An 18,344-nucleotide genomic window follows, 5' to 3' on the forward strand; every position below is an offset into this window, starting at 1 on the left:
GCTTGAATCTGAAGAGTGTCTGTCTGCAAGGCCACAGATGAGTGCATCTGTCACTTCATTCATCTGGATCTTAAATTTCCCATGGAAACTATAAGCTTGGAATACCTAATATGACACACTTATCAACATGACTGAGTATTCTCCTTTTCTTTTTTTCTTATTATTGTTGTAGTTAAATCCACAAAGCTCAAGCTCAAGTAAAACTTCTATAGCTCAGTGACTGTTCTACATTAGAGGATGTGACTAGGCCCAAAATACTATGAAGTGAAGGTCGAAGCCCGATAAGGGCATGTTGGAAGGAAAATAGTCAAAATGGCTAACATTTAAGTATTAGGAGATGTTAAAGGGGCAGACCGACTTGAAAAGTAAATATTTTATAGGTAGGTTTTGCCATGGAAATAGGAGTGGGGAAAGAAGGGTAGAAAACTAGAAAAGCCTTTGTCAAATTCCTTTTACCAAAGAATTTTGTCAGAAGTATGCCATGGCCGAAAAAAAAAAAGAATTGTTGCTTAGAAACTTGCAGTGACCCATGGCCCAGTTTCAAGAAAAGTAGCATTCTAGTTCTAGAGTTTTTTAAGTAGGCACACAAATCCCATTGTACAGTCAGGGGCTGTGATTATACATTAGGCTTTTAAAATTTTCTAGGTCCATTCATCATGCAGAATCTGGGCACATGAAATATAAACAACTCTATTCTGCCAGCATAAAAACATTACTAGCAGCATAAGAGGACTCAATAGGCAACATCGTACAGGTCTAAAATAATGAGTCCAAAGAATTCTACATACAGGCTTTGCTGCCATTGTGCTCTGTGACCTTTAGCAAATTATTTGCCATTCTGGGTCAAGCCTGGCTGGTTAAGGTTAGGGTCACTGAACCAATTATCATATATGGTGGTAAACTTTATAAAGAAAATTGTTTCAAGGTCACATTTAATATAAAAATAAATTTGAAGAAAGAGGTAAAAAAAAAACAAACCGTAGATGATATGAATGACTAAGCATAATCCTATCACCACTATGCTAAATAAAAATAATTCAAATGCAAGGCCAATTTCTCAGTTATTGGTGTTATCTTTGAATGTGAAAGACAGGATCTAAATATTATCATTCTTTTGCGGCTCCTGTTTGCTCATCTGTAACAAAGTGGGAAAAGGATCATTGTACTCAAAGGATTGTTAAGATAAGTGACCTATAAACATGCCTGCCAAGTGTTTCTTAAAACAGAAATTGCTCCATGAAAGTCCCAGTAATGATCCAGTGGCCTGGAACAATCCAAGTTCAGTGTCTCAGCCTCTCCACGTCCTTTTGTCATCAGGTGTGTAAATATTCCAGGCACTTCTGACCTCTGAGACATCATTAGGTTTTTTAAGTACATGGAGGTACAAAGGGGGAAGGGGCAACAACTTCTGATAGATCCTTTCTCTTTAAAACCTTACCTAGAAGTTTTAAATTGAGAATTATGCCAGTCTGAAATGGGAGAATAGAGCCTGAATGTCAGTATCCAACTATAAATAAAAACTGATAGGCAATCATTAATAAGTCCAAATTCCCACTGATTTGAAAAAAGAAGTAGCAAATCAATTTTCAACCTATCTCTCCACAATGCTGAAAGATCTACCTATCCAATTAATAGGGCAGCTCAAAATACTTCTACAATGAGCCGCGGAACATGGGAACACCTAGGTCTCTAGATAGTTGGCCCAGGACACTTTCCTGACTAAGGCAGATCAGCTACGGCCTCCCAAGGAGATCCCCGATCTTGGGTAAATCGGGTACTAGTCCTGCTGAAGTTCTAATCTCCAAGCCTGGAATGGCTTTGGAGTCAAAGTTGGCTCCCGAGGACTGAGATTCTTCTATTCTCCAGGGAGAAATGTCCAACCATGTGAGTTATGACTGGCAAAGTCCCCTGAGAGCACCCCAGAAACCCACTGGACTTGGAATACAGAACGGAGGGACTAAGCCTGGGGAGAGGTCTTAAATTACCTTGCTTCTCCAGAGAGACTTCCTTAGACTTGGGGCTAACCTGGCATAGAGATAGCTGAGGATTCCAAAAACACTTCGGAACACAGAACCAAAGGTGCCATTGTTGAGGACAGGGTGTTAAAGAATGTTGCCTATAAATTTCATAAGGCTGATAAATGCCATCTGGAAATACCAGAACAATTACTTGTTAAATTAACCCACAGACTATGATCATCCTTTTATATCATAAACACCATCCCACTGTTTCTCAAAATGTGGTGAAGGGAACCCTGGGATCAGAATCACTTGGGGGGTGCTTGTTCAAAATACAGATTACTAAACCCCACCCTAGACTCCTGAATCAAATCCCAGAGAACAGAGTCCAGCCCTCAAACTGAATTTCTAAGGACCAACCTAGTCGATTCCGATGATCCATATCAAGGCAGGAGAATTATTTTGTCTTTGTAGTCCATCAGAAATTTAAATACACTCACAGATTAGAGATAGGCATATTTTCCCCAAAATGTTTTAATTGCCATAAAAATGAAAACAATACTTCTTGTGATGAGTTCTTAAGAAACATCCCAGTTTATTCTGCCCACATATAATAAATAATAAACACCATTATTAAAATGTAATTATGAGCATAAAATTATTGGGAAAAATATCAACTATGCTTCTCAAAAATATTGCCCTTATTTTGTCACCAGAAGTAATTATGTTATTAAAGGAATTTATACTTTTTTTAAGTATCAGTTACTTGGCTGCAGGAACTTATTAAGCTGTTATACTCCTCCCATACCCTTTTAGTCATCAGAATTTTTGCGATAAAGGTCTTTTATTATTTCTTAAACTATAAATTGTGAACCATTGCAACCAGTGATTAGGCTGAACATGAATTTATATCCAGGTTATAAATTCCTAAAAACATGTTTCATTAGAATTACTAAGGCAGTCTTAACTCTAGTAGATTAAATAGCCTCTGCAATAAAGCTCTGTTTACTTCTATTAAGGATTTTTTTTTTTTTTGGTGCAAAACAATTCAGTTTTAATGCATTCTCTTAAGAAGCAAAAGAAAACAGTTTCTGATATACATACTACTGCAAAGCAGTAAACCAGTGTTGCATAGTAATGTGACAAGCACCACATTTCTTTTCTAGAAGGATTTCATTTTTTCTCTTATAAACTCCCTTTCCCCAAACCATGGCTAAAATTATTTCACAAAATGTAGTTTGCCATTCCTGAAGAGTCAAACGCTCCTTTTCTTCCTCACCAAATCACAAGTACAGGCTGAATATTGAATGAAAATAGAACTTGAGAGGCAGTCTTTGTTTGTAGCATGTTGTTCCTACTAAGGGTTGCCCCCTACCCACGCTCCACCCTAGTGCTCCAACTGAAGTGACTGACGTGTACATGTTATGTTTTAACAGATGGGCCGGCTGGCGGCTGCTGGGCTATAAAACAGGAACTCGGAATCTGCACCGAATGGTATTGAACTAAATGCTCGTAAAGTTCATGGACATATACACTGATCCAGACAGACCAGGCAGATTCAGACATGCTACGCACACCCTCATCATACACCCCATAGATCGGAGGGTCTATCTCCCCCCACCAGAGCAAGTTCAAGGCTGTTTCCCCCTCCATATATTTCTTATTCACCTATCAATTTTATACACACACGCACATCTACATATGCATATACAAGCATGAATAGTCATATCTCTCAACGTTTTTATATATTTTCACAGATCAAAATATTCCCAAATTGTGTACCCCAAGTCTCTAGGACGCTCAATAAGCTCTCATTCACATCCAAGAAGAATTACAAGAAAATATTATATTTAATTTTATTTGGTCCACACATAATACAAACTACATGTATGTAACTGCCCTCAGAAAAACCAGCTGCTTTGAGCCCTTATCATTACGACAGAGAGAGGAAAAATATCCCAGACTGAGTCACAGACGAAGTGTCAGGTTTAACCTTGAATCCTGTGTTGTCAGTTCCTGTCACAACTTCATCACTTAAACACCAACCGACCAGCCTGGTGGTCCCTTTCACGGTCTCGTCTCGGATTCTCCCGGGCTCCCTGCACTGGGACAGACAGCAGCTCCCCCTGGTCCTAAGGAAGTGCTTCGGCCACAGCTTGCAGGTGATGTGGAGGTCCGAGCACCTCATGAGGGATGTGGATACAAGTGCTAATAGAAAGTAATTACTTTACAAAGTTTAATATCCGTGCTGTCAATTCCTCTCAGTAATTGCAAAGCACTGACGCCCCCTTACAGAACCTAGCTAGTCACTTAAGTTCTCTGACCGCTGAAGACCCACCCCAAAGACGATGGTCGCTGGCTCAGGCTACGGATCAGACACCTCCGCCGGGTCATCGCGCCGCACCGCCTCCCGCGCGGGGTTAATTTTTCAGAAACCTGTCCTCAAGCCATCTAGGAACTGCACGGACGCCGCCCCCAGCGCGCGTGTCGCCGCCGCAGAGGGCGAGGGGACGCGTCCCCAGGCCCCACCTAATGATGGCAATTATAACATGCCAAGTTGGTGAGAACGCAGAGCCGCGTCCCGGACCGAGTTGCGACTCTCTGAAACAAGTTCGGGAGTGGGGATACCCGCAAGGAGTAAATCCCACCTGGCCCTGACCTCCCCACAGCGGCCACGCTCGGACCGACGCACCGACGCCCGCCAAGACCCGTCCAGTTCCCCCCCAACCCCCCGCTCGCCGAACAGCGCCAAGAGGAGCCGCTCGCCTCGCGCGCGGCCACTCACCCTCCTCGCTGAGTCCGGATCGCAAACCGACGCCCCTGTTGCGGGTCCTGAATCCCAAGTTGCCGCGAACCGGCGACTGCTCTCGCCCTAGCGAACCCCGCACATCGGTTCGGGCAGGTACCTCCGAGGGAGCACGACAAGCCCGGCGGGCGCCCCGGCTCAGCAGCCGCCCGGAACGCGTTGACAATTCATGGACCTGCTCAGCGAATGAGGCGGACCGCCGGGCTGAGGCTACCGGGCTCCGGAGGGAGGCGGGGCCGCGCGGCGGGCGGGGCGGAGCCAGTCCTGGGCCGGCCCCCGCGGGGGCGGGGCGTCTTTAACCCGTGACTGGCGGAGCCCGCAGCCAATCGCGGTGACTCCAGGAATCCGGGCGGCCGCGGGCCGGGCCGAGCGCCCGGCTCCGCCCCGCCGCCGCCGTCCAATCGGTCGCAGCCGAGGGCTGGCGCGGAGACGCGCCGGCGGCGGGGAAGTTGGCTGCAGTGGGGAACCGGGGTTGCGGACTGGCGCTGTGGGGACGGCTGCGCGGGGTTCCGGGTGCCTCGGGAGGGAAGTGGCGGCCCCAGGAGGCCCTGGCTGAGAGAGGTTTGGGGCCACCGAGACCCTTAGGGGTCGCGGAGTGTCGGCGAGCTGTGGAGCGAGAAGCCTGGCCGCCTCGCGGACCGACTCCGGGTCGACAACGCCCACACCTGGCGTCCGCGGGAGGCGCCGAACTTGGCGGCCCCGAAGGAGCCCCAGCAGTCGGAGGAAACCGAGACCCAAAGAGGGTGAGTCCCGGGCCGCATCACACTGTCACAGTTGGAGGCCCGGGCCCGAAACTGGGAGCTCCGGGCTCCTTGGAAAAGGTTGTGGTTGCGGTTTGGTGGTTCTCTCCGAAACGAAACTCCGACTCTGCGGACCTCCTGGAAAGTTCATTTACACGTCCCCTCCTCAGCCCCGCTGTCTTACCACCAGCGGCAGGGAACCCGACCAGGCGCCTAGACTCCCTTCCCGACCCGAAGTGCCTGAGGCACCTGGGCAGAGCCCGGGGGTGGAAGGGAGGCTCGGGCGCTAGACGGCGCCGGAGCCCCCGAGACCCAACCTGGGGCCGGGCTGCCCTGTGGGGAGGCGGCCGCAGCGCGGCTCCTCCTGCTGCTGTTCCTTGGGTCCGCCAGAGGGCCCGGACCGCCCATCCTCGCGGGCAGGAACGCCTCGGAGCGAGCCACATTGGTCCCACGATGCACGTTCACGGCCCCTGCCCCTTCCGAAGTGCCTGGACCGAGCTCCGGGAGCTCCCTAGCGGCGGGCACCGGAGGAGCCTGAGCTCCCTGGGCCGGTCGCGGCTGAAGAAGGAGGCCCTGTGGGCTCTGGGCGGCCGGGTCACTGCCGCTCCTTTTGTCGGCGGATAGGCTCTTCAGCCTGTTTTTAAGCCCTTACCTTGGCTGCAGCATACACACATACGGAGCTGTGGGTGTAACAAGCCAAAAAGCAAAGGGTTGGGTGTTGCTTTCCAGGCTGAGGCCTAGAATCTTAGCAAGCCCCAGACCGTAGCTTTGGGTGCATAGCGGCCTCTGTGTACCTGGAACTGCGCCTGCCATCAGATAGGCACTCAAGCCATGTTAGTAAAAGGAAGTTAAGCAGGGCAGGAAAAGGGTCAGGCCGTCTGGTGCCCCGACAGCTTCCTCACTGACCATTGGCTCCCTCAGATTCAGAAGTCCTGAAGGTTTTAGTTTCTCATGTGTGAGGGACCAAGGACCTTTACAGGTGTTATTTCAGTGCCAGCTTGGCTCTCCGGAGGACCTCCTAAGGACCTGCTCAGCTCTCCTGAGCAATTTCTGATGAGACTGCCTGGCAAGACGGACGGCAAAAGGCCTATAGCTGAAAGGAAGTGAAATGGCCCCTCCAGCAGGGAAGGCTAAGCTCTGAGGTGAGCTCGGGCCTGGTTTGAGTTTCAAGTGGCAGCTCCTCAGCTCCCTGTCTCAGTGGGGAAAGGCCCATAAGGAAGGCTGTCAGGCAAGAAAATCTGGGTCTGGACAGTCCTTAGTAGGCTCTGAAAATTGATATGTGATGCAGAAATTGCATGTATTTAAACCCCTCCTCATTTAGTGGATCAAAAGACGGGTACAGGCAAAGGAGTCCATTCCATTCAGTTGCAACAGTTGCTTACCATGCTGCTTAGAGAATGGCATTTGCCTACAAGGAATTAGCTGTAGACCACCTGAATGGAATACACACCAGGTCTCTGCCTAGGTTGGGATGGGAGGATCAGGGGAAAAATGTATTTCCTTGGATTCTTTTTTTCCCCTCTTCCTGAATATAACTAGAGAAAAAGTTTGCCAACAGTGTTTATCATATTAACACCCTGTGAAGGTTTTTCACAGATGCTAGTGATTATTTTAAAAATCACCTTGGTAATAGGAGCCAAACATCGGCTGTTGACTGTACTTGCTATATATAGTATTTATGTTAGATGATGAAAAAAGGAAATAGGAAATTTGTTTTTATGAAATAAGTCAGAACTAGACGAGAGACTTCCGTTTCCTGATTTCCAAGGTTTTCTGTTTGTTTCATACAGACATCATTGTCCATGGGTTCTTGGACAAGTAACTGGTCTCATTTTCCTTTATCGAATGGATGACACATAGGAGACAGCACGTCTAGACTCATTCACATTTATTTTTTTTTAGTTTTTTTAAAGATTTTATTTATTCATTTGAGACACAGAGATAGAGAGAGAGAGAGAGAGAAAGCATGAGCAGGGAGAGAGGCAGAGGGAGAAGCAGGCTCCTCGCTGAGCCAGGAGCCCGATGTGGGGCTCGATCCCAGGACCCTGGGATCGTGACCTGAGCCGAAGGCAGACGCTTAACCATCTGAGCCACCCAGGCGCCCCTCATTCACATTTCATACCATCTTCTGTTTTAATTGGTATTTGACAAGAGTTTATCCCTCTGGCACAGACTTACTCCTTTGGCTGTCATTCTCCCAATGATCTCTTGAGTTTCGGCCATCTCCATATTCTACAAGGGAAAAGGAGATCTCTTATTTGTGTAAGAACTCATTATAGTCCTATCTGTATGAAACAAACAGAAAACCATGGAAATCTGGACATAGAAGTCACCTGTTTAGTACTAACCTATTTCACTGAAGGAAATTTCTTTCCCTCAGGGGGATGAGGAAGTTTGTGGAATGGCTTGGGAATGAGAAGTTTGATGTGAAATCGTGAAAGCAGGGCTGGTCCATTTGTGGTGGTGTGGGTGGTGAGGAAATTTGCCTTCAGGCACTGTCACCCATCTCTGACATTGAAACAATATTTTGGAACCTTCTAAATTTCAAAGGGATGTGACTGCTAGGAGCCGTGAGTTCTGATCTGAGCTTGGAGTGCTGCTGGCAATCACTTAACCTCCGTTTACTCTTGCTTCCTCACCATAAAACCACAGTGGCAGAATTGGCCCCCTCTGTTTAGTTGCTTAAGGGGGACACGGTGACAGTGGTTACAAAGCACTGCAAGTGCATGACATTTATAGCAGTAGTGACTGTTGAAAAGAACAAAATGATGTTGAAATAGGAAAATAGTGTGGACAGAACAATTCCTCTCTACACTTGGAATTTCTATTCCTTTTAATCTCATTGGATTATTGTCCTTTCATTCTATAAATGGAAATGAGGAAAAAGGGCCCTCACAATCCTTGTTCTTTGATAACAAATGTTTTTGGAAGCTTTGCTTAAGTGAATACTATTTTTCCCTCTTTTTCCATTTCCACCACCTCTCTGAACATGTATTCACTTTGAAAATTATTCAGAATTTGAACAGGCTGAGCTAAAGACCTTAGCAAAGAAATGCAATCAGAAGCAGCAGATTCTAATACCAGCTATGCTGTAGGTTCATTGTAAGACTACAGGCAAGCCGTACAGGCAACCTTCCCATACCTGAGTTTCCCAACTATGAAACTGCAGTGATACTTCTGACTAATTTCACAGAGAGGAGAGATAACTCATGATAAGGCTCTTTGAAATATTAATTGCCATATAGAGGACAAAATATCATGTAGGCGATTTTGTAAACTCAAGTATGGTGTTAGTTTGCACACCACAACTAGGAGATGTTTTGTAACAGAGGGATTGCTCTGGCACGATGTCTGCAGCCAGGGTGCTACCACCCACAAAACAATGATGTCTCATGCATTTAAATGACAGTGCACGTGCCCCTTGTGAGCGTTATTGCCACAGGTCCAACCAAGTAGAAATGTGGTCACAGAAATGCATGGGAAAGGGAAACCTCCATTCTACAAAAACATGGGATTTCCTCGTACATGGAAGAAGAACTACACTGAACTTATTTATTTTTTTTAAAAATCGACGCCACTATGAGTACAAGTCTGATGAAAGACTAGAATGGTCTTGGAAAAATGGCCTCATACATAAAACTACACATATTGGCCAAAAGGCCACTAGAAGAGATTAAAAAATACTCTTAATTTTAAAACTTCATAACAGAATGAGTAACACTGAGGAATTTGGAAAGGGAGGGGTCCATGTACTCCAGGGAGGAAAAATAGACTCCCAACCCTTAGAATAGTAGGGTATTCTAAGAAAGGGGACAAAGAATATGGGCTCTAGAAACACGATAGACTGAAGGTTGGATTTTCTTTCGTTGCTTCCTAACTTAGAGACCTTGGACGAGTGCTGAGCTTCTCTGAGCCAAATGGGGTGGGGATGAAGAGTGTTGAGTTTTCCTCATTGGCTTGTTATAAATCTCAACTGAGAAGCTCTCTGTAACTCTTAGCACAGGGCTGGGCTCATAGTGGGCCGTCTGCCAATGACAACAATTCCTAATATTTACTGAGCACTCACCATGTGTCCTGCACTGTTCCATGTCTTTTCATCGAATTACTTGATGCTCACGATCACCCTCTTATGTTACTACTGTCTCTTCTTCCTCAGAGTTGCTATCTTCGTGGAGGGACCATTCTAGGATTCATATCCTGCAGTGGACTAAAAGTCAGAAGCCTCTTTTAGTAATAGTATTTTAAACTAGCATTGCCTGTTTTCCTGTGGAAAGAGCTAATCCAATCTTTCCTGGCACCTAGGAAATCAGGCTGCCTTGAGCACATGGTAACACATACATTATAATAAAGGGAATGAGGGATTCAGAATTGGGGACAAAACGAACCATAGAAAACAAGTAGTGCTTCAAAACCCCAAACCACTTTCCAGGTCTCAAGACTGTAAGCTCCTCAATTTCGGCTTCCAAACAGTGTGCTTATCATCTGGATTTGGGGTTTAATGGAAGTTAGTTCCCTTGAGACAGCAGTATGGGAACAGTAACTGGCTAAAGAAGGGAAAAAATGGATTATCCCTTAGAAATGAATTGTATCATTAGTTATTATGAATACCCCAAATTATGACAGATTCATGTGTAAGTATGCCAGGGAAAAGTAGCCGTGAGCTATAATACACATAATCGTTTATTACCCAAGAGAATTTAGGTGCTAATGTGGATGGTTTTGCATCTGTGAGATTCTGAAACCCACAAAGGACTCCCAAGATATAAAGCCAAATAAAACATAATACAGAAGGAAATGATTTTGATTATGTAACATTTATATATAGCATTTCATTTTACATTTTCAAATTGCTCTTCAGTCATTGGTTTATTCTTCCCAGCACACCTGGGAAGTACATCCATGCTGTTATCCTCTGTTCACAGCTGAGGCAGCTGAGACTGAAGGAGGCAAAGTGTTTTGTCCAAGAACACAACAGGGGCAGGGTGAGAAATCATGCATTTATTCAATCACAAGTCTATTCAGCACCTACCCTTGGCAAGGCACCATGGTGTGGGGTGCACAGCGATGGAAACCGTATTTGTGGTTTCTTCCTTGCCGGGAGTCTGCTGGGGCAATAAGTGTTTTGTGGATTATGTCTCTAGACAGTAAGGACCAGGGTTTAGAGGAGGAGAGGGTGAGTCCCCTAAGATTCCTGGAGATAGTGGGATATGTGGCCCTTGAGAGATGGGTAGAATTTTGGCTGATGGAGGCTGAGGGTGGTCAGAATGCCAGAGACAGAGACAGGAAGGCAAGCAAATTCAAGTCGTACTGGAGAATGTTTGACTTCAGCAGGACAGTTGTCAGAAAAGGGCTGGTGAGGAGAAAGGAGCAGATTTTCTAGCACACTGAATACCCAGCTAAATATATAGATTTTAGCCTGTGGGCAATGGGAGCTTGATTCCTCTCTGACTTCCATTTCCTCATTATTCTAACATGTACTGAGTGCTAATATACGCTTAGTCTCCTGATGTTTTCTCATACAGTGGCTTTTCTAACTTTCGCAGCATTCCGACGAGATATTATTTTTCCTCCTCAAGTGGATGAGAAAACTAATGTATTTAGAAATTCAGACTTGCCCACCGTCATGGAGCTAATAACCGACAGATGTGGAATTTGAAAGCATCACCTTTGATTTTCTCATAGGAACTTATGGGAAGAAGGGGTGCAGATTCTGATATATTGTACTCATGACGCCCATCTAACTGTGTTCCCTTCACCCTAGCTCAGTGTCTTTCCAGCAATGAAAAGTAAGTAGGAGAAAAAGAAAATGAATTTCTTAACGTGTAGGTTGTTTGATTTCTAAAGTCAGCTGCGGGTCAAAAAGAAAGACACAGGATGTTTCCCCCTATTTTCTGTGCTCTCCAATTAACAACAAATGTCTGCATTTTGATAACTTTAGTCTTGTGAGTATCTGTAATATATTCGGATCTCAGCTTAATCTTTCCATTAAGCCAGAATCTCTCTCTGGAGTTGGTCAATTCAGTCCCTAATCCTTTCCCTTAGCATGCGGCCCAACCCATTTATCGTAGTGCCCTGTGAGGTCTCCATCTCAGCTTGAATTTTGCCCATCAAGAAATAGCTTTTCCTCTCCAGATACAGGCTACTAATTAGCATTTTTACTGTTTAATCATCAGGACTAAAATACAAGTGAGAGAAGTATTATTGTTAATCCAAAAATACTTAGAAAGGAAACAGATTGCTTATTTAAATCTTCCTGTAAAGAAATAAAGAGATGCTCTCAGGAGGTGGGTGTGTACTTAGGTGACATAAAAAGTGAAACTGAAAATTTTAACATTTGTTAAATAGGGTGCTTCTCATTGATCTGGTTTTGTGGAAGAGTTTCTTTGGAAAATCCCTGTCCATGATCAGTCAGAGAAGTCTTCCTCTAGAGCAAAATACCTGCTACAAATGAGAGACCAGTGTTGACCCTCTACATGAAGACAATCGGGAAACCACTGAAACGGGGCATTTCAAAATCCTAAATCCAATGTATATCATTCTCCTTGTCTCTCAACCCTCTAGTGCCTTGTTTGGCTTTGCCTGGATTGTATTTTATGACCCGAGTCATAGAGATTCACAAGTAAATAGTTGAGTGTTTTCCATGTTTTTTGTTTGTTTCTTAAAGAAGTTCAAAGAAAGTAAAGTTAACATGTAAGGATCATTAAATATCATCTAAGATCTTAAGGAGTCCATGTGAAAGACACAGAAAACAAGCACTGGACCAGAAAATTGTATCTGATTTCTCCTCTGTCTTAAAATGCCATAAGTTTTTCCTGTGCTTTCAAGGAGAGCAGTGGTCTGGGACAAGGTTGTCTGTGTTTCACTGAGGAAAGTGAGGAAACTAATCCATGTTGTCTTGGCTTCTAGATCTGCAAAGTAGGGATGCTTACCTTGAGATAAAGAAAAAACAGAACTTTGAAAGACTCAGAGGAAATCACACAACTTATTGTAACCATTTGCATCTCTTTACAGAGAAAAAATCCACAATACATACTTCTGGGGATTTTCCATATTGATGGAAGAAAATGTTCAGGATACCAAAGTGAATCCCATTGAAGGCATGTATTAGCATTAATTTCTCCTAACTATTGAAATGAAGCCTGTGTGGTTCTTTCTCCCCTTAAGATGTTCAGCAAAAATCCTGAAACTCTGAAAGATGATTGATGTAGAAACATGCTAGAGTTAACCTTATTTTAAAAACAATAACTATGCATAACAGATGACTTTCCCAACCAGTGAGACTCCCTGCACTGAGGCTCTTCTCACAGGAACTTCTGAATTCTGAACAAGGTCTGACAAGGTACTGCAGGTAGCAAAATACTGTGTGAGAAGTTAATGACATTTCATCTTGGTGTCTGCTGAAGGCCAATCTAGGATTCCTCTGAAAACTGGCATGTCAGGTGACTAAACCTTGGGAGTCTTTGTGGGGAGGTTGTTGGTGTTGTCCTGTCTAAGGGACCCAAGGTCATTGAGTTAGAGCATCTCAAGGAACTTTTTGTAGCCTCCATAGTAAGCATTACAGTATACCATCCACAGATATAAATACTCAATAAAGATTTGTTTAATAGAATTTAATTGTTAGCAGGTCCTGAGCCTGAGCTTAACTAAAGCAGGCAACTGCCCTTGGGAATACAACCAAACCCTCAGGAGCCCAAAGAAAAAGAGCACAGTCAAGGTCAAGTGTCCCCAGAAGGGTCATGCTTATTTAGTTCATAGCTCAAATCAGTTGTGGTGGGCATGAGGGTACTAATTCCCATTCAGAGGCACAGAAACCATTCAGTAAATGAATTGAAATATGTAATTGGACCTGGCCCTTTAAAGTTTTGTGGCCCTTTCAAAGCCAAATGGAAAAAGGAAACACCGCATCTGTTTTCTGATTCCCTTTTCAAAGAAGCTGAAAATATATTGCAAATGAGCCCTTAGTTGTGGGTCACTATCCTTACAAGACCTGTGTTTGGTTCCAAGGTTGGAAACTTACTCTGCCTCGCAATCTCACCCACCTCCAACTTGAACTAGGTCTCAAAGTCTCATTTTGACTATATATTCTTTCAGCCACGTGGGAGAGATGAGAAGAGGCTAAATACAGCCATATAAAAAACAACCATCAAACTAGAAAGCACCTTCAGGCTTAACATCAACAGTGAGTATATAGCATCAGCTTCAAGTCTTGTGTGAACATGCACAAATATTTTCTAAGAATATTTTTCAGAAGAGGGTATTTTTTAGATATAATCTCTAAATTGCATTATGAATGATAAATGAGAAGGTTAACAAACTTTATTTCAGGGATGTTTTACATATTTGCTGCCATGATTAGCTCTGTCTTTCTTTGTGACTATAGTCACAAAGGGAGCATTGCCATACTGTGGTGTTGGGAAAGGATCTTTGAGATGATGACGAAGGTTGCAGGAAAGGTTCAAGTTTATTTTGGTATTTGTTTCATTTTAAAAGGCTGTGACTAGGACTTCATACCTATCTAATAAGCATATATTTTTATGTTTGCTGAATGCCTTAAAGTCCCCCATTAGTCTCCACAATACCCCTTGAGGGTGGGTCAGTATTACAGCCAACAGTTTACATTTGAGGAGATTTAAGACACAAAGGGATTATGTGATTTGTACCAGGTCACCCAGCATGCAAGCCTACCTAATAAAAGATGACTGCAAAGCTCTTTCCAAATAAAAAGTGCCTTATAAACATTAGGTAGTATTAATGGGCATGATCCCAGGATGAGTAAAATACTCTCTAGGAGTAAAGTGCTCATACACACTCTATATGATTAATTCTTTTTAACCTCAGGGCAACTTTTGATATAGGAATTCTTGAACCTGGCTATGCATCAGAAATGTCTTTATAGTTTTGAGAACATGTGAGCACCTGGGCCCCTACCCAAGCTGTAGAATCATAATCTGGGAGGCGGGACCCAGATAATTTGTATCCTGTAAAAGCTCCACAGGGGATTTTGATGCTCAGCCAGGGTGGAGAACCACTATCCTAGACTATAATAATAACCTCAGACAAGCCAAGAGCAACAAGACATCATGGAGTCAATTTAGGAGAAAAAGTCTAGCGTCTTCCAGGCTTCTTTCTACCTAGTTCACAACTGTTATTAGCAAAGGAACTGCCTCCCTAAAAGACTCAACTGTGTATCCATGTATGGAATTCCAGGAGATAGGGCCGAGAGATTAAAGTTTATTTAAGACCCACCCATGTTTGTTATAATATACTGGGTAAATTTATTGTGTCTTTTCTTGGGTTATTACTGATTCCACTCTAATATTTTTATTTGGAGTACCTTGTATAATAATCAACAGTAAAAAACTCTAATATCTGCCCATTCACCCATCCGTCAGACATTTATTGAATACTTGCCATGTGGAAATTACAGAGTGAAATAATGTTCTTTGTCCATAGGAGTTTATCAACAAATGATAAAAAAGACACAGGTCAAACAAACAAAAACCCTGTAATAGTAAGCCATACATACTGAATGATAATCAAAATGTAGATGAGACATTATTCATAATTGCTAAAAAGTTGAAACAACCCAAATGTCATTAATTGAAAAATGAATAAATAAAACCTGGTATATCCAAACATCAGACTATTATTCAACAATATAATGAAATGAAGTACTGATACATGCTAAAACATGGATGAGCTCTGAAAAAAATATGTAAAATGAAAAAAGCCAGGCCCAAAGAACCACATTTTGCATGATTCTGGTTATATGAAATGTCCTGAATAGGCAAATCTATAGAGATAGAAAGTAGATTACGATTGCCTAGGGCTGGGGGAGGGTGAAATGGGGAGGAACTCTTAATGGGTACTGGGTTTCTTTTTGGGGTGATTAAGATGTTCAAAAATTGTGGGGCACCTGGGTGGCTTAGTTAAACGTCTGCCTTCTGCTCAAGTCATGATCCCAGGGCCCTGAGATCGGGCCCCATGTCAGGTTCTCTGCTTAGCGAGGAGCCTGCTTCTCCTTCTCCCTCTGCCCCCCACCACTTGTGCTCTGTCTCTCTCTGTCTCTCTCTCGCATGCGTGCTCTCTCTCTCAAATCTAAAAAAAAATAAATTTATTTTTATTTTATTTTTAATTTATTTTTTATTTATTTGAGAGAGAGTGAGAGAGAGAGAGAGAGCACAAGAAGGGGTAGGATTAGAGGGAGGAGCAGACTCCCTGCTGAGCAGGGAGCCCGATGCGGGACTCGATCCCAGGACTCTGGGATCATGACCTGAGCTGAAGGCAGTCGCTTAACCAACTGAGCCACCCAGGCGCCCTAAAAAAAAATAAATTTAAAATGTTCTAAAATTGTGATGGATATACAACTCTGTAACTATACTTTAAAAACCCCATTAAATTGTACCCTTTAAATCGGTGGATTGTGTGGTACATGAATTATATCCCAGGAAAGCACATATATACATAGACATATATCTAGTGCTGTACGAACTTAGAGGAGAGAGTGATTGATTAATTTGGATTGGAAGAAAGGGTGGAAATTTTCCTGGAGGTAATGTGTGTTAAGTTGAGACAAAAAGGGTGATTTTGTGAGGAAAGAAGGCTCAGAGATAGAGTCAAAGTGATGATGCTTTCATGCAAATGCAGTTATCTGGAATCCATGGGATTTAGGATATATGCATGGTATAGTACATGCGGACTAGATGCAAGGCGTTTACTACCATGCCGAAGTCTGTGGTTTGGTCTTCATTTTTGTAGGCAATGGAGAGCCATGATGGGTTGGTGAGTGGTCTGATCAGGCCCGTGATTTGGAAGGATAATTGGAGGTGGTGATAAGGTAGGTGGATGGGAGATGGGGTTGGGAGGCCAGTGAGCAGGGGAGACCATTGAGGAGGCTGGGCTTGTGCAACACATAGGCAAGAGATGATGAAGCCCTCAACTGTGCCAAGAGCGTTGAACACTGAAACAAGGAGACAGATGAGAGGAAATGCTTAAGAAGTCGAATCTTAAAATTTGGTGGCCCTGGGGAGTAGGTAAGAAGGCACAGGATATATACAGCACAGTATTTTAGAACATACAAGGGCCTGAGTCCTTTTTTATTAAGTTATTTAGAATCATAATGCAAAAACTATGGTTGAAATAACACCGCCCACACAAATTATAGTTCTCTAATAACTTGCCAACAAGAGTTTGATTACAGAGACTTTTATTTCTTAACAAAGGAATGTGTATTGTGAATAAAAGGATGGATTGAAGAGAGAAATGCTATCCAACCATTTTTTAAGCTCTTTGGAATCAGACCCTCCCTTGTTGGAGAAGAAGCACTCATTTATGGCCTACTCTGAATGACTAAGTATTTACCTCTTGCTCAGATAGCTTCCCTAGAAACACTTCCTTTGGTGTGAGCAACTTGGATTTACTGCCAGGGCAACACCTCTCATCCAACACCCACGCTGCCTCTTGGCTTGGTCCTCACCGGCAGGTGTTCATAAGCAGCACTTTGTTTTGCTTCTAATAAGAGCACAGTCTCAGAAAAGCATAGGCTGCATGTACCACACATTATAACTTTCATTTACAAGTGTTCTTATAGGAGAGAGCGGAAAATGTGGGAGTCTTCAGGATCAGAAGACCAAGACTGCCTTTTCCCTTAATCATGCCTGGCCACACCTATGTTTTCCATACGAAGGAGAGGCAGCCAGATCCTGGGCAAGGTCAAATAGAAACAGTCTCTCCCACTGCATGGCACTGCATTCCCTGGGAATCTTCGTGGGCCCTGGAAGGCGTTGGCAATGACACTTGTGTGGGAATAGCATCGCTGACAAGTGCCGTACATGAGTTTAACCAAGCAGGAAACACCATTTAGAACACCACTTGCTGAGATGTGGCTCTTATCTGTGTCTGTCAGTGAACAATGACTACAACAAGCCCCGTTCAATCACAGTTGTTAGCACAGCTAATTACAGCAGTCTCGGGTGGGAGGAATCCCAGCAGAGGCCTCTAAGGGACTTCCATCACAGGTTCAAACATTGGCTTTGCAGGTAAGCAATGGAAATAGGCCCCTTGGGGGGCCTTTAAACAACAGTTCTCCGCAACTCTGAACATGGATCCATCTTCACTCCACAGCTGGCGAAGGATCATTTTCAAAAGAGAACCACCACCAGAGAACGAAGGAGGAAAGGGATGTTTAAAGCCAGTAGGGTAAATGTTCTGGATTAAATGAGAGCAGAACTGGGTATTATTCCTTGGGCCGTCTTTGACTCACTGCATGACCTGACGGAGGTCGCTTCCCCTTTCTGGGCCTCACTGTTCTCATCTCAAAAATAAGGATAATAATACTGGCTCTATTTATATCACAGATTGCTGAAAGAATAAAATATGTAGTTTAAAAAATAGAAGTTGGGGAAAAATAGAAAATGCCATACAACTCTAGGTGGTGTCACTGTTATTCCCCTTCTTTTCTACATTTTACTGACAAATGATGAAAGGCAGTAAGAAAAAAGTCTGTGCTGTTGCAGAATCTCAAACTTTATTTTCTGATGCCTTTGAGTGATACTATGCTTTGCTCCTTTTCAGATATGCCTCCCCTTCCCCAATTTATTCTGGTGTAAACTCATCTCTAGTGTGAGGGGTTGGAGAAGACCCCAGGGATCTGAAGAGACCAACACCCTGTACCCATCTAGTCTCATCTAAACGTCACCTGCGGCAACCCATCTTAAAGTCCTCCTTTCTCCCCTCCCTGGGACACCTGATTTGGGAGGATATCAGCCCTGAATGGGTCCCACAGTCAAGCTGGGACTTGAGGGGACACTCCAGGACAGAACCGAAAAGAATTTGTAGGGT

General features: G+C 43.8%; 1 protein-coding gene and 1 long non-coding RNA gene across 6 annotated transcripts in view; one reads left to right on the forward strand and one right to left on the reverse strand.

Moving 5' to 3' along the window:
- MARCHF3 (membrane associated ring-CH-type finger 3) overlaps window positions 1–4,976 on the reverse strand; it is a 131,771-nt gene extending 126,795 nt beyond the window's left edge. For 2 of the 3 annotated variants that reach the window (XM_021702221.1, XM_021702224.1), the window contains exon 1: window positions 4,744–4,976. The gene's annotated coding sequence lies outside the window, so the exon portion shown is untranslated. The remainder of the gene's footprint in view (window positions 1–4,743) is intronic. The other variant, XM_021702222.1, reaches the window with a different exon arrangement.
- Window positions 4,977–5,106: 130 nt separating this feature from the next.
- Window positions 5,107–18,039, forward strand: LOC110591059. 3 transcript variants are annotated; one of them, XR_002481001.1, is made up of 4 exons: window positions 5,107–5,507; window positions 13,596–13,683; window positions 16,263–16,341; window positions 17,084–18,039. It is a non-coding gene; the product is annotated as an uncharacterized LOC110591059 (long non-coding RNA). The 3 variants fall into 3 exon arrangements; XR_002480999.1 differs by lacking the exon at window positions 5,107–5,507 and adding an exon at window positions 12,660–12,943; XR_002481000.1 differs by lacking the exon at window positions 5,107–5,507 and adding an exon at window positions 12,660–12,943 and having other exon boundaries at window positions 17,095–18,039.
- Window positions 18,040–18,344: the final 305 nt, after the last annotated feature.

Source organism: Neomonachus schauinslandi, chromosome 7 (assembly GCF_002201575.2).
Source record: "Neomonachus schauinslandi chromosome 7, ASM220157v2, whole genome shotgun sequence".
Taxonomy (NCBI): domain Eukaryota; kingdom Metazoa; phylum Chordata; class Mammalia; order Carnivora; family Phocidae; genus Neomonachus; species Neomonachus schauinslandi.